Raw genomic sequence first — 15573 nt, 5'->3', positions numbered from 1 at the left:
CTCCTCTCTTTCCTCCTCTCTTTCCTCCTCTCTTTCCTCCTCTCTTTCCTCCTCTCTTTCCTCCTCTCTTTCCTCCTCTCTTTCCTCCTCTCTTTCCTCCTCTCTTTCCTCCTCTCTTTCCTCCTCTCTTTCCTCCTCTCTTTCCTCCTCTCTTTCCTCCTCTCTTTCCTCCTCTCTTTCCTCCTCTCTTTCCTCCTCTCTGAGCTGATAATCTGTGCTGTGGATTCCTGGGCAGTGGAGAACAAGGCAGGTGTGTACAGCCAGCAGAGTAAGAAACTCTTCCCAGTCACTTCTAGGCAGTGTCTGCAGGCAAGGAAAAGGAGGAGGAAAGGTCAGGAAGTAGGAAAAGGTTGGAAATCCTCTCTTGACTCATGGAGGATGGTGCCCAGTGCTCATGTTGGTGAAAACAATGCCAGCTGCTGCCTTGGCATCTAACACTGACCACAGCAGGCCAGGTCCCAGAGCCCTTCAATAAAGCTGACCCTCACCAGCACTGGGGAGGCTCTGAAGATGCAGCAGGAGCTGAGTTGGCTGAGCTGAGGAGGTCCTGGCAGCAACCACAGCAGCAGTTGTGAGCTGATGTTGATTGTCTCTCCTCCAATCATCTCTGTAGGTCTCTGATCATTTCTATAGTCCTCTGATCATCTTATAGATCTCTGATCATCTCTGTAGGTCTCTGATCATTTCTATAGTCCTCTGATCATCTTACAGATCTCTGATCATATCTGTAGTCCTCTGACCAGTTTATAGGTCCCTGATCATCTCTGCAGGTCCCTGATCATCTCAGTAGGTCTCTGATCATTTCTGTAGATCTCTGATCAGTTTATAGACATCTGATCACCTCTGTAGGTCTCTGATCACCTCTGTAGGTCTCTGATCACCTCTGTAGGTCTCTGATCATCTCTACAGACCTCACATCCTGCTCTGCACACAATATTTTTCTCTCTCCCCCTCCCCTTCCCCCTCCCCCAGAAGGTATCCCAACACCAAATCTCTCTGACTAGATCTGAGCCTCTGACTAATCTAATCACTTCCCAGCTTTATGATCCTGGTGATCCAAGCTCTGTTAGCATTTGCTGTGGTGCTTGAGCTCACCCAGCACTGCCTTCACCTGTAGTGGAGCTAATTGTGCTCTTTTCTTTCTCTTCCTTTTTTTAGCAGCTGCAAAGGTTGAATCCCTTTGCTCTCCATCCCCAGCAGCTCCCTACAGAGGCAGCTGAGGTTTGAGCAGCACACAAATCTCTTTCCTTCCAAGGGCTGCCCAAGAAGGCTTGGAAATTAAACCAGCTCTGGGGTGGGTTTTTAATCTGTTGGCTGTTTGCTGTGCAGCTTGGTGCCTGGCATTTGTAGTGTATAACTTCATCTGATTGCAGGAGTAGATGCTGTTGATTCCTGAGCTGAATAAACCCTTTCCACCCACCCACCCCCACACACCCCCTCCAGTCAGGCTCCCTCTGTTTATGCAGCACCTAGCACGAGGATATCTTAGCTCTGAGTCCTTCAGCCATACTTTATTAAAGGTAAATAAGGATTCAGATTGGGGGAGATCAAATATTTGCCTTCCACTTATGCCATCTAACATTCATTTAACATCTGCTCTTTCCCTTGCCCCTCCTGGTGCCCAGCTGGTCTGCAACAATGTTTGCCAAAAGTGAATCCCTGAGGAATTCCCTTCCCTTCCCTTCCCTTCCCTTCCCTTCCCTTCCCTTCCCTTCCCTTCCCTTCCCTTCCCTTCCCTTCCCTTCCCTTCCCTTCCCTTCCCTTCCCTTCCCTTCCCTTCCCTTCCCTTCCCTTCCCTTCCCTTCCCTTCCCTTCCCTTCCCTTCCCTTCCCTTCCCTTCCCTTCCCTTCCCTTCCCTTCCCTTCCCTTCCCTTCCCTTCCCTTCCCTTCCCTTCCCTTCCCTTCCCTCTCTTTGTCTCTCATTTGTGGGTGTTTGCCCCAAACCATGACTAACAATTGCCACGAAGTCCTTTTAATAGCTTCCCTGCACAGGAGCTGATGATTCTGTGTCAATCAGTGCAATGTTCTTGTGCCTCCTCCCTGCTCTGAGTGCCTGAAGCTGGAGGAGAAGACAGCTCCTGTCCTGTCCCTCCTGGGGCATGAGGCCACATGCAGGAGGCTCTCTCTGCTCTCCCTGTGGCAGTGCTCCTCACATTTCAAATCCTGATGATCTTTAATCATTTAATCCCTGACCCACATCAGCTCCACTGCTCAGCTTCAATCCTGACTTCCAACAGCCAGCCAACCTCTGTGCCCTCTGCAAGGAGAAGGTGAGCAGGAGAAGGGCATGTGCCTAGCTGTGGGCCTGTGCTTGTGCATCTCCTCCTGCAGAGTGCTCCTCCATGGAGGAGCAGGGCTGGCTGCTCAGCTTCTGGGGATCAGTGCCTGCAATCATGGCCATGGTGCTGGAGAGCACTTGGGAGAGTCCTGTGGCTCCTTGCCCTGCACCAAACTTCTCCACCTAAACCTTCCTGAATGCCTTCCAGAAGTGCAAACCAGTTGATTATTCTTCTGTGGGCAATTGCCATCCCCTCCCCAGTTTGCCTTCCCACTCCGCTGCTGCTGTGTCCCCCCCTTGCTCTCTGAAGCCTCCCCATGGAGACACAAACTCCCTCTGCACCAGATCCTTCCCACTGCTGCTTGCTGAGCTCCAAAAGCTCGTGCTCTTGGAAGATGTACTGCTCCTGGGCACGATTCCCTTCCCAGCAGGGCTGACTTCAAATGGATTTGGCCCTCAGCTTGTGCAGCAGAGGCAGGATGTGGATTTGGGTGTCAGGGCAGACACCAGAGGGGGAGGCAAGAGCCTGGTGTGGTGTTTCCAGTGCTGGAATCCCTGGCAGCAGCCCCTGCCTGGTGTCATTCACACTTTCAGAGGCTGGGGAAACTGGCAGGCCTGTCCTCCTGCCGGGCTGGTGCAGGGGCTGTCTGCTCACCCCCCCGGCCCGGGGCAGCCGCAGGCAGCCGCTCCTCCCGGCAGATGCAGCAGAGGAGCCAGGCAGCCTTCCCCCAGCCTCTTGGCTGAGCTGATGAAAGATGCAATGTGACAGGGAGTGTCAGCTGGGATCAGATCACCCCACAAGACACCCAGGCTGTCCCCACCTGACTCGCTGCCAAACCCCTGGCTGGCATCACCAGAGTCGAGCTCTCACCAGAGCCATCCAGCATCTGTTCCCTCCTGGCTCCACAGCTCTGCCCTGCTGAGCCTCTCGTGGAGACACAGAGGAGGAAGAGAAGCTGACCTTCATCACAGGCTGCCCAGGGCTGTGCTTGAGGCTCCATCCCTGGAGACATTCAAGATCATAGAATTGTCAGGGTTGGGAGGGACCTCAAGGCTCAGCCAGTCCCAACCCCCTGCCATGGGCAGGGACACCTCACACCACAGCAGGTTGCTCACAGCCACCTCCAGCCTGGCTGCAAACACCTCCAGGCAGGAGGCTTCCAGCACCTCCCTGGGCAGCCTGTGCCAGGCTCTCACCACCCTCAGATCAGCCTGGCTGTGTCCCTGTGCAGCCTGCCCTGGCTGGAGCTGTCCCTGCTGCCTGCAGGGGGTTGGACAGGATGCCCTTGGAGGCTCCCTCCCAACCCAGTGCCATCTGGGGGTGCTGCCAGTGTTTGGGGGCAGGTTTTCAGGCCCCTCTGCAGCCCTGGGGCTGCTCCTTCTTGTCTGCTCTTGCTGAGGCTGCTCAGCACTCTGTGCAGACTCCCTGGCTGCTACCTTTTGAACCCTTCAGCAGCCAAAGGATTTTTTGGGATGGATTTCTCCTCTGTCCCAGAGACGTTCCTCTGGTCACACTGCAGCAGGGGGAAGAGGTTGGACTTGATGATCTTGGAGGATCTCTTCCAACCTGGTTGATTCTGTGGTCTGTGCATTTGGGGGGGGATCTGCTTTTCCTCTGCCTGACCTTTGGAACTGTGCCTGGGATCAGAAAGGCTTCCTAGAAGCAGAGAGGTCTTCCGTGCGCTCTCCCAGCAGGTGCTTGAGGCTGGATCGCTGCTCTCACTCAGCTGCTGCTCTCTCTTTCAGCGCTGCCAGCGAAGCCTCGCAGCCTGCTGGGCGGCGCCGGGCTGCAGCCAGGCTCCTGTGTACCAAACACAGCTGCTGCGCCCCGGAACGTTTGTAAACCGAACCCACACACCGAGCGGCGGGGGGCCGGGGGGTGGGGAGGAGGACAAGAAAGGAAACAGGGTTGTTGCCTCGCTGTTTGCCTTGCAGCGGTGCCCTCGGAACGGCCCCGGCCGGCCGCCCCCCCGGAGCCGGCGGCTCGCAGCTCGCCCGGCGAGCGGAGGGCTCGGATCGATCAGCCCCGGCGCCCTCGGCCGGCAGCCCAGCGACCCTCCAGCTGCACCAGCTGAGGTCAGGAGCGGTGAGCAGAGCGTCTGGGGATGCTGTTTGCACCGACAGCTCCCCTGGGAGAATTCCTCGGGGCTCACTTGCAGCCTACGAAGAGAGCCGGGGAGGGGGTTTTGGACCGAGGGCTTGGAGTGGTAGGATGGGAATCGGGATGGTAGCAGCCTGGAGAAGAGAAGGGCTCCAGGGAGAGTTTAGAGCAACCTCCCAGTGCCTGAAAGGGCTCCAGGGAGAGTTTAGAGCAACCTCCCAGTACCTGAAAGGGCTCCAGGATTGCTGGGGAGGGACTTGTGACAAGGGCTGGGAGTGATAAGATGAGAAGGAATGGATTGAAGCTCGAGGAAGGCAGATTGAGGCTGGAGATGGGGATTAAATTCTTGAGAGTGAGGGAGGGGAGGCACTGGCACAGGTTGCCCAGGGAGGTTGCTAGTAGCCTCATCCCTGGGGGTGTTCAAGGCCAGGCTGGATGAGGGCTTTGAGCAGCCTGGGCTGCTGGAAGTGGATGATCTCCGAGGTCCTTTCCAACCCAAACCAGTCTATTAATCTATGAATCTAGAGCCAAAACAGGAGCCTGAAAGTGCAGAAGCTGCCCAGAGATGCCAGCCCTGGCTGGCAGGACCCACACCCAGCACCTGGTGCAGTTAACCTTTCATTTCATGTGAGGCCTTTAAGTGCAGCCATGGCACACGGCCTCCACAGTAATGAATCCAGTTCCTAAATCCACTCAGCTGTGGAGCTGCTCCAGCTGTGAATTCCACCTTCTTGCAAGCCACAAAGTCATTAAGAGAGCTCCACAAAGTGATGAATATTCCCCCACCCCCAGCCCCTCGGGCAGGGAGCAGATCCTCTTGCAGGCGAAACGTTAGCAGGAGCCACTAATGTTTGTAATTACCGAGGGCTAGGTACAAGGTGTTGGGAAAGCTGAGGCAGGGCTAAATCCAGCGCTGGCTTTAGAGGCTGTTTAATCCACCGGCCCCAATGCAGGAGGAGGCTAAAAGCAAACTGTGCACGGTTTGCACAGAGCTGCCCTGCGTGCTGAGGGTGAAACGAGCACACAAGCCCAGGACCAGCCCCCAGCAGGCTTTGCCTTGCTGAAAGGAGTGCAGCAGAACGGCTTCTGTCTGCTCATCCTGCACACAGGGCTCCTTCCCTCTCCTCTGAGCCCCTCCAGTGCTCCTCTGAGCCCCCTCCTTGCTCCTCTGAGCCCCTCCTGTGCTCCCCTGAGCCCCTCCAGAAAGACAATGACTCCCTGTCTGCAAATGAAGTGCTGTGCTGTGGGGTCAGAGCTTGCTGCTGTTGCCCAGGGCTTCGGTTCTTCACTCAGCTCAAAGCCAGGCACTTTGCCAGGGACCAAGGGGTTGCCAGCACCTCACCCCTTAAGGCTGTCTTCAGGCTGATGGCTCTGGGGTGGGCACTGAAGGCTGAGGGGAATGCCCAGGTTAAGGAAGTGTCTCCTGCACATCTCTAGGAGTTGCTTCACCTGAGTGTTTCACAGCTGCTCAGATGGCATCAGGTGAGGAGGGAGCCTCCAAGGGCATCCTGCCCACAGCAGGGACAGCTCCAGACAGAGCAGGCTGCACAGGGAGACAGCCAGGCTGAGCCTGAATGGCTGCAGGGATGGAGCCTCAGCCCCCTCCCTGGGCAGCCTGTGCCAGTGTCTCCCCAGCCTCCCTGTGCAGAGCTTCCTCCTGGTGCCCAACCTAACCCTGCCCTGCTCCAGTCTCAAACCATTGCTCCTGCTGCTGCCACCCCAAGCCCTCCTGAGCAGTCCCTGCCCAGCCTGCCTGCAGCTCCCTTCAGACACTGACCTGCAGCTCTGAGGCCTCCCTGCAGCCTTCTCCCCTCCAGGCTTCCTTTCTGTGTTCTTCTCCCCTTTTTCCCCCCATTCTTTTAGTTTTCCTTCCCCTCTCTCCCCAGTGTTTCTGCCTGTGTCAGCTCTTTCCCCACAGTCTGGCCATTGCCTCTGCAATCCACATCTCCCACCCCAAGGTGAGGCCACCAAGTGGCAACTGAGTTGCCAACCTGAGTAGCCCCCCCAGGAGGCCTCTTTCCCTTCTTGCTGCCATCCCTTTGCGTCGTTTCTGTCACTCTGCTGCAATTTCCTGCCTGCTTTCTTCCTCCAGAGTGAGGGGAAAGAAAAACAAACCCCACCAAAATAAACATAAATATATAGATAGGGAGAGAGAGAAATGAAAGCAACACTTGGATGACAAAGGGAAGTGCAAGGAAACAGACATCCCCTGTAGACAAACAGCCTCCCACACAGTGACTGACTGCACAGCTTCCCCGCAGGGATTCCTCCTGCTCTGGGCAAAACCTTTCGTGGCCTGGCCCCAGGAAGGAGGTTTGGACTCTGCAGCTCAGTGTGGAAGGCAGGGATGCTCAGCTCCCCCCTCCCAGGAGCATCCAGCCCTGAGCCCAGGAGTTCTTCTCCTGATCAGAATGTGGGGGGGCTAAGAAATTCTGAAGGGATTTGTCAGGGGGTGGAGTGGAGAAGCCCTGGGGGGAGAGCAGCTCTGATTGGAATGGGAGTGGGTTTGGCCAGGAGGGGTTCACCCAGCCCTGGGTCAGGCTCCCAAGTGCCAGTCACACAAGGGCAGGGGTTGGAAGGGACCCTCTCAACTCCAAGCCCTCTGTGGGGGAGACACTGGTACAGGCTGCCCAGGGAGGCTGTGGCTGCCTCCTCCCTGGGGATGCTCAAGGAGGGAGGAGGGCAGAGTGAGCCTGGAGATGAGGAAGGAATCCTTGCCAGGGAGGGTGGGGAGACACTGGCACAGGCTGCCCAGGGAGGCTGTGACTGTGCTCAGGGCCAGCCTGGATGAAGCCCTGAGCAGCCTGGGGCTGCTGGGAGGTGTCCCTGCCCATGGCAGGGGGGTTGGGACTGGATGCTCTTGAAGGTCCCTTCCAGCCCAACCCACTGCTTGGATCTGTGACTCTATGCAGCATCCATCACCTGCTGGGGATGGCAAATGATTCATGCCCTGGGCCCAGGGTGATTCTTGCTATCTAATTCTATCCCTGGGAGGCTCTTTCTATATTTAATGCTTTGTTATATATTTTAATGAAGAGGATCTTTCTAATTGTAGCTTTTCAACCACAAGTGACTGAAGTTTGCCTCCTAAACGTGTGTGGAAGTGCCCCAAAGCAGGCTGGCTGGGGGGCACCACCTGCTCTCTGCTGTGGGTGAGGAGGAGGCTCCCAGCGCTGTGCCTCAGAGGTGCTCTGGCCTGGAGTGGTCACCAGAGAAAGCAGATGAAAGGTAAAGGAAGTCTGCCTTCAGTGCCCCTGTCGTTGTCTCTCTCCCCTCTGCCAGGCACATCTGAAAGCTCAGAGCATGCAGGCAGAGAGGCAACTGGAGAGCAGCAGAGTGCTGCTTTACAGGCAGCATCTCAATCAGCCACGCCGCCGCCTTGCCTGAGCCCTCTGAGCGGTGCTTGGGGAGAGGGCTCGGCTCAGGCAGGTCGTTTGCGAGGGCTGAGGTGGCAGGGGGGGCGAGGGAGCTCGGTGGAGATCCTGCCTTGAGCTGCAGCATTCAGGGGGAGCATGACTCAAAGCCCTGAGCTGCTGGTGAAGAGTTCACCTTCCCCCTCCCCCCCCGAGCTGCAGATTGCACAGCACGTCCCCAGCAGCGCTGATTTCGCTGCTCCATGCCCAGCCTCGGAGCAGTTGGCACCCTCAGGCAGTGAGCAAAATCAAATAGATGTGGTTATCAAGGAGTAAGTGTGTTTGCAGCTCCTGGGACGCCTCAGATGCAGACAGCTGAGGCTGGAGAGCCTGGAAATGGGGATAAGTAATGGAGCAGGGACAGGAGGGGAGATAGCAATCAGAAGGGTAGCAGCCTGCAGAAGAGAAGGCTCCAGGGAGACCTTGGAACAGCCTTCCAGTACCTGAAGGGGGCTACAGGAGAGCTGGGGAGGGACTTTTGACGAGGGCTGGGAGTGACAGGATGAGAGGGAATGGGTTGGAGCTGGAGGAGGGCAGATGGAGGCTGGAGGTGAGGAAGAAATTCGTGACAGTGAGGGTGGGGAGGCTCTGGCACAGGCTGCCCAGGGAGGTGGTAGAAGCCTCATCCCTGGAGGTGTTCAAGGCCAGGCTGGATGAGGGTTTGAGCAGCCTGGGCTGGTGTGAGGCTGCCCATGGGAAGGGGGTTGGGACTGGATGATCCTTGAGGTCCCTTCCAGCCCTGACAACTCAGTGATCCTCAGGTGTTTGCTCAGACAGAGGGAAGGGCAATGAGAAGCTGCATTCAGGAGTCACCAGCAGCTCCCCTCCTGCTTAGTCCATTTGCTCCTCTTCTCCCTAGGCTTTGCAGGCAGAGCCCTCCCTCGAGTTCAGCCCCTGGGCTGGTGGGAGGTGACCCTGCCCATGGCAGGGGGGGTTGGCACTTGGTGATCCTGAGGGTCCCTTCCAAGCCAAGCCAATCTACCCATGTGTGAAGGCTCCCTGCAGAGGCTGCACAGTGAGGGTGGATTTCAGCTCCTGCAGCAGGGCTGCATTGCCCTCTGCTCAGCTGTCCCCAGCCAGCAGCATGCAGGCTGCTGTGTGGCTCCAGGAGGAGGCTGACGTGTGGACGTCACTGGTGACCATCCAGGCCTGCCCACAGGGGCTGAGCACTGCCTCCTGCTCCTGCCTGCTCTGATTGCTCCTGCCAGTCTATCTCCTCTCCTCCAGTGCTACATAACCACATCAGGCTGCATTTACACTTTCTGAATGGACTAATCATGGCTCTCTGCTTTGATAAAGAATCTGCAGCCTCCCACATCACCACATGGAAAGCAACAGGGAAGAGTAAACCAGAAATAAACCCCTGCCAGGGGGGAGAGAGAGAGAGAGAGAGAGAGAAATACCCACCAGGATAATTGGGAGGGGATGTACAGAGAAGCAGCAACTGAACTCAGAGTCACAGCTTAAAGAAAGGAGGAGGGGGGGAGAAAGAGAAATGAAATAATGAAATTCTAAAGGCTAAAAATATCCAGGTGAAGGACAGCAAGAGAAAACATGATTGAAGCAGAACAATTGGGAGAGGAGTTAATACTTATTAGCAATCATTTCAGATTGAATATAGGTTGGTTTTGTAACAGCAAGAGGGAATGATGCATTTGACAGGACTTAAACAACTGCCTCCCCCTTTCCCAGAGGATCTGGTTAGCAGCACCCTGGCACAGAAGCAGTTAGCCACAGCCAAGGCTTCCAGCTTCACTTTGGGACCTGCAGGGAAGTTAAGAGCTCAAACTCAGCTCTCCAAAAGCTTTCTTCCCGGTGTGGCAAATCTTACAGATGGCCCTGGGCTGGGAGGCAGCCTCCAAGGGTGTCCTGCAGGCAGCAGGGACAGCTCCAGCCAGGGCAGGCTGCACAGGGACACAGCCAGGCTGAGCCTGAATGGCTCCAGGGATGGAGCCTCAACCACAACTCTGTTCCAGTCTCTCCCCAGCCTCCCTGTGCAGAGCTTCCTCCTGGTGCCCAACCTAACCCTGCCCTGCTCCAGTCTCAAACCATTGCTCCTGCTGCTGCCACCCCAAGCCCTCCTGAGCAGTCCCTGCCCAGCCTGCCTGCAGCTCCCTTCAGACACTGAACTGCAGCTCCCTTCAGACACTGAACTGCAGCTCCCTTCAGACACTGAACTGCAGCTCCCTTCAGACACTGACCTGCAGCTCTGAGGCCTCCCTGCAGCCTTCTCCCCTCCAGGCTGCACAGCCCCAGCTCTCTCAGCCCTAACACATTTTAACATCTCACCTACTCTATTTTCTTCTGCAGCCTTACAAAAGTGACCCTGACAAGGCAGGGTTCAGCCAGCCCAGGGGCATCCAAGAGCTATTGCCTGGGACAATGGATTGAAGCTTGGGGAGGGCAGATTGAGACTGCAGATGAGGAAGAAATCCTTGCCAGTGATGCTGGGGAGACAGTGGCACAGGCTGCCCAGGGAGGCTGTGGCTGCCTCCTCTTCTGGAGGTGTTTGCAGCCAGGCTGGAGGTGGCTGTGAGCAACCTGCTGCGGTGTGAGGTGTCCCTGCCCATGGCAGGGGAGTTGGAACTGGCTGAGCCTTGAGGTCCCTTCCAACCCAACCCATTCTGTCAGTCTCTCATTGCAGGTTATCTGAACATGCTTCCTGTCCTGCATCTATCTCCTGGCATGGGAAATATCAGCTGTGTGCATGTGAGGAAGAGAGGAGTCACTGCCAGAGCTCCCCAGCGTTCCGAAGAACTTTGTGCACAGAGGGTGAAATTGGAAAGGAGTTGTGGTGGCAGTGCTGGGAAGGATCCTGAGCCAAATCCAGCTCATGTGTATCAGAGGAGCTGCAGATAGTGCAGGGTTTGGAGGTAAGGATGCACTTGTATGTGCTGCTTTAGAGGATTCCTGTCTCAGCTTTGTTACATTACTTAGGTGGTGAGCAAAAGGAAGGTGTCCAGCACGAGGCTGTCCAAGGCAAGCAAGGAAACAGAGCAGAGGGCTTAGGAGTTGATCCCATGGCTCCTTTCACACGCTGGAAACGACACCCAGTGCCACTGGGCCCCAGTTCTGTTCCCATCCAAGACTTCCCTGCAGCTTCAGAGCATCCCATGGGTGCCAAGGAGGAGAAAAACCTCAGGCAGTTAGGTACCTCCAGTTAGGTACTGGAGGTGCTCAGGCAGTTGGTACCTGGAGGTGCTCAGGCTCACAGGGCACCTTGGATGTTATGGAGTGAGGACCCAGAGGGTTAAACTGATCCACTTGGGCAGCAAGGGGGGGCTGGGGATACCAGAAGCCCCTTGGGGATGATGGTGTTTGGTGATCCAGGGATGGACACAGAGGCATCCATCCCACTTGCTGCCAGCCAGCTGTGCTGTGCAAAGAGCAGCTCCCAGTGGCATTTTGGGATGCACCGAGGTGGAAGCTGCCTAAGCTCCAATTTGGATTCCAAAGTGACTGTAAAGAGAGGCTGAGAGGTTGGGGATTTGCTGGTTTAATGCAGAAGGTGCACACAGGAAGCCCTGCTGTATGTGCCAGGCCCTTCTGCTTCACATGTCTGAGTCACAGGGGAAGAGAAGGCTGTGGGGAGACCTTAGAGCTGCATTGCAATCTCTGAAGGCTGGGGAGGGGCTGCTGAAAAAGGCTTGGAGTGACAGGATGAGGGACAGTGGTTTGAGACTGGAGCAGGGCAGGGTTAGGTTGGGCACCAGGAGGAAGCTCTGCACAGGGAGGCTGGGGAGACACTGGCACAGGCTGCCCAGGGAGGGGGCTGAGGCTCCATCCCTGCAGCCATTCAGGCTCAGCCTGGCTGTGTCCCTGTGCAGCCTGCTCTGGCTGGAGCTGTCCCTGCTGCCTGCAGGGTGCCCCTGGAGGGTCCCTTCCCACCTGATGCCATCTGTGAGGCTGTGCTCTGGGCCCTGAAGCTGCTGTTCTCCTCCCAGCTGCATTCAGCACAGTGGAGTTCAGCATCTGAGCAGCTCCCAGAGCGTCTGGAGCTGAAGTGCTTCCCAGTGACCACTGCCTGCAGCCCCTGCTAAGGTAGCCAGGAGCCTGTGCCTGCCAGCCTGGGGGAGCACCACGAGCAGCAGTGAAGTGCCATTAAAGGCCAGGCTGAGCCTTTGTGCCAGGCAGGTGTCTCACACGTCAGGCAGGCTGGGGAGGACTGAAGTGCACTCCGTGCTGGCTGCCTGGCCCGCAGGCAGGGGGTGCAGAGCGAGCGGATGGCAAGCTGCGAGGGGAGGGAGCGCCTGGGGCTCTGCAGAGCTGCCTGCCTGGGACCCACTCCCCCCAGTGGGCTTCCTGGGGCTGGGCTGGGTGTGAGGGATGCTGTGGTGGCCACTCCTCCGGCTCAGATCCCGGCCTGGCCTTTCCTGCAGGGGGTGGAAGTGACGCAGGGCCAAAGGTGGCTGTGAGCAGCCTGCTCTGGTGTGAGGTTCCCTGCCCAGGGCAGGGGGCATGGAGCTGGCTGAGCCCTGAGCACCCTTCCAGCCCTGACAGTTCTGTGACTCTAGGGAACAGACAGGAGAAAAAGGCAGCTCTTTGGTTCTGGGCTGATCCATGGTAGCTACACCAGCACCTATGCCACTAACCCAACCTCACCTGGCTCATGCAGGGCTGCAGCTTCCCTCTGAGGCTTACAGTGAGGGTGGGGAGCCACTGGCACAGGCTGCCCAGGGAGGTGGTGGATGCCTCCTACCCTGGAGGCCAGGCTGGATGTGGCCTTGAGCAACCTGCTCTAGTGGGAGGTGTCCCTGCCCACGGCAGGGGGGTTGGAAGTGGGTGATCTCGAAGGTCCCTTCCAACCCAACCCCTTCCATCAGTCTATGAAATGTGCACTTCAGCTGTGGGAATGCTGCAGTGCTCCAAGCTTCAGCCTGCTCTAGCTGGAGGGGTCCCTGCTGGCTGCACAGGGGGTGGACAAGATGCCCCCTGAGGATCCCAAGGTCAATCTCGCTGCCTGTGGCGCTTGGTGTAAGGCAATTCACTCCTTGCCACACAGCTGCTCTGTGGCTGTCCTCAGCAAGAGCCCTGGGGAAGGCAGGCCCCAAACCCCCCTCCTTGTCCCTCTGCTGAGTTATTCCTCCTCACCTTCCCCCTCCCAATGGTCAGGTTGGAAGCCTGCCCTTCTCTTCCTCCCTCCCTCCCTCATCTCTACCTGTCCTGCCACAGGGTGCCTGTGCAAGCAAAAGCCAATCCCATGGTACAGAACCCAACAGGCAGCACTTGGACAAAGTTTGGAAGGGCAGGAGGGAAAGAATGAAGGTCCTGAAGCGATGGAAGTTCTGTAGTGTGAAAAAGAAGCTAAATGGGGAGGGGGGAAAAGATGACAGCAGCTTGACCTGGCACTTGGAGCCATGGTTTAGTCAGCAGGTGCTGGGTGACAGCTTGGACTTGATGAGCTCTGAGGTCTTTTCCAGCCTTACTGACTCTATGATTAGAGGCACAGAGCTCCTGAGGCTGCTCTGGAGGAGTTAGGGATTGGTTTCCTCTGGACTGGTGCCAGCAGTTCAGAGGCCTTCACTTGGAAAGCAATCAACCCCCCCACCAGCACAGGGCTGGGCATGCAGGGCCACCATGGTGGGGTTAAAGAAGAGCAGCCAGAGGCAGCAGTGAGCACTTCAGAGGTATAACCCAGACAGCTTTACACCTGCTCCCCCTCTGACCACTTCTGCCACCACCCTCTGGCTGGGTGCTTAGAGCATCATCAGCTCCTTCTCCCTTCCTTGGCTTTGAACCCTGCCTGGGGAGCAGTGATTCATGCTCCTCATGCTGTGAGCTCTGCAGCTCCATGCTTTGCATGTGGCAAAGTCATGCTGAGGGAGACTTGAGAATTGAGATGTGAGGATGTGTTGTGTGTGGAGGAGCCACCCACAGCCAACAAGTTGGAGCTGGCATGCTTCAGGGCTGAACAGGACCCAGAGCAAGCCCTGCCTCTGCCTCCCTGCCCTGTACCCCCAGGTTTCACAGCTTTTGGGGTGAAATTTAACTGGGGGGCAGTGGGGAAAGGTTGGGAATCACAGAACTGTTTGGCTGGAAAGGATCCCTAAGAGCATCCAGTCCAACCAGCAACCCATAGCCACCCAACCATGGCCCCAGGTGCCTTGGCCACAGGTTTCTGGACCCACCCCCCATGGATGGGGACTCCACCACCCCCCTGGGCAGCCTCTGCCAGTCCCTGACCACTCTGGCAGCAAAGGAACTTTTCCTCCTCTCCAACCTAAGCCTCCCCTGGCTCAATTTCAGGCCACTTCCTCTCACCCTATCACCTGGTACTGGGGATAAGACCTCCAACCCCCTCCCCACTGCAACCTCCTTTCAGGGGAGCTGTGGAGAGCACTGAGCTCTCCCCTCAGCCTCCCTCAGCAGCTCAGGCTTCTGTCATGCCACAGAGGTTCCTGCAAACCTTGCACCACATCTGCTTGCAAGGCTCAGAGGAGAGTTTGGGGCAGATTTCCTCCCAGGGATCTCTGCTCCTTCCCCTGGGACTGCTCAGCATCAACAGCAGCAGGAAGAAGGAGGTTTCAAGGGCTGCAGGCTGTGCTGTGTGTGCCAGAAATGAGTGTTGTGAGAGAGAAGAGAGAAGTGTTTGCCCTCAAAGAGTCTGAGTGAAGAATCTTCAGCTCCCTGGGGGGAAAAGATTGTACCCACATTACATCCTCTTCTACACATCCTCCTCCTCCTCCTCCAGCTTTCCCTGTCACTCTGCCTCCTTTGTGTCTGTGTGAGGCAGCAAACTTAGCTTCTTAGCAACTCCAAATGCCTCTCTGGCATTTAGAAACCAACTCTCTGCTGCCTTGCAGGGAGAGTTGTGGCAGAAAACAAAACAAGTTAGGACAGCCTGAAAGCTCTCATGCCCTCAGTCCAACCTCTCACCAGGAGGGTGGTGAGAGCCTGGCACAGGCTGCCCAGGGAGGTGCTGGAAGCCTCAGCCCTGGAGGTGTTTGCAGCCAGGCTGGAGGTGGCTGTGAGCAGCCTGCTGCGGTGTGAGGTGTCCCTGCCCATGGCTGGGGGTTGGAGCTGGCTGAGCCTTGAGGTCCCTTCCAGCCCTGAGGACTCTCTGATTCACTCTGTTTCGGCCGAGGACACTTAGTGGCTCATCGGGGGGACAATGACAAAGGTTTTCCCTCTCCACTGCCCTTATTTCCACTGCTGGGCAGTGGTGATTCCAGCAGCTGCTTTCTCTCTATGCCCTCCTCGAGGCTTTTTAACAAGGTTTTGTGTTTCTGGAAGCATCAAGCAGTTGCCTCTTACCTTCAAGCCATATGAGTGTCTGGAGCAAGAGGTGGCAAGGCTTTGTGTCCAGCTATATCCAAAACAACTCTCCACCACGGCTTCTCCCAAGCTTTCCCAGGCTTCCCAGGCAGACTTCCTGGTCTTTGGTGTTCAGACAGGAGCAAAAAACAACAAAGAGGAAGAAAATCACCTGCCTGAGTCCTGCAAACTGGGACCGGTGCAGGTGAAACTTGCTGTGCTTCAGTCCAGGCTGAGGCAGAACTTCAGGAGCAAGTCAGCTTCCAGGGAAGAGGAGATTTGGAAACAGATCTTCCCGGCTAGAGGTGGTTTGGGAGCAAATCTTCCCGGCGAGAGGTGATTCGGAAGCAAATCTTCCCGGGGAGAGGTGACCTGGGACAAAACCTTCCCGGGAAGAGGCGATCCGGGAGCAAATCCTCCCGGGAAGAGGCGATCCGGGAGCGAAGCTCTGCTGCAGGAATTCGCTGTCCGCGGCTCTCAGCGCATCGCTCCGGCTCCGGCTCCCGGAGCCCGGCTCCGGCTGGCTG

The 15573-nt window shown here is 56.8% G+C and overlaps 1 protein-coding gene across 2 annotated transcripts in view; it reads right to left on the bottom strand.

Moving 5' to 3' along the window:
- Window positions 1-15112, bottom strand: part of DRD2 (dopamine receptor D2) — a 32640-nt gene extending 17528 nt beyond the window's left edge. For both annotated transcript variants that reach the window (XM_054176063.1, XM_054176064.1), the window contains exon 1: window positions 15047-15112. The gene's annotated coding sequence lies outside the window, so the exon portion shown is untranslated. The remainder of the gene's footprint in view (window positions 1-15046) is intronic.
- Window positions 15113-15573: the final 461 nt, after the last annotated feature.

The sequence above is a fragment of the Dryobates pubescens genome, chromosome 34 (assembly GCF_014839835.1).
Source record: "Dryobates pubescens isolate bDryPub1 chromosome 34, bDryPub1.pri, whole genome shotgun sequence".
NCBI lineage: Eukaryota > Metazoa > Chordata > Aves > Piciformes > Picidae > Dryobates > Dryobates pubescens.
This window is presented reverse-complemented; position numbering and strand designations above follow the sequence as displayed.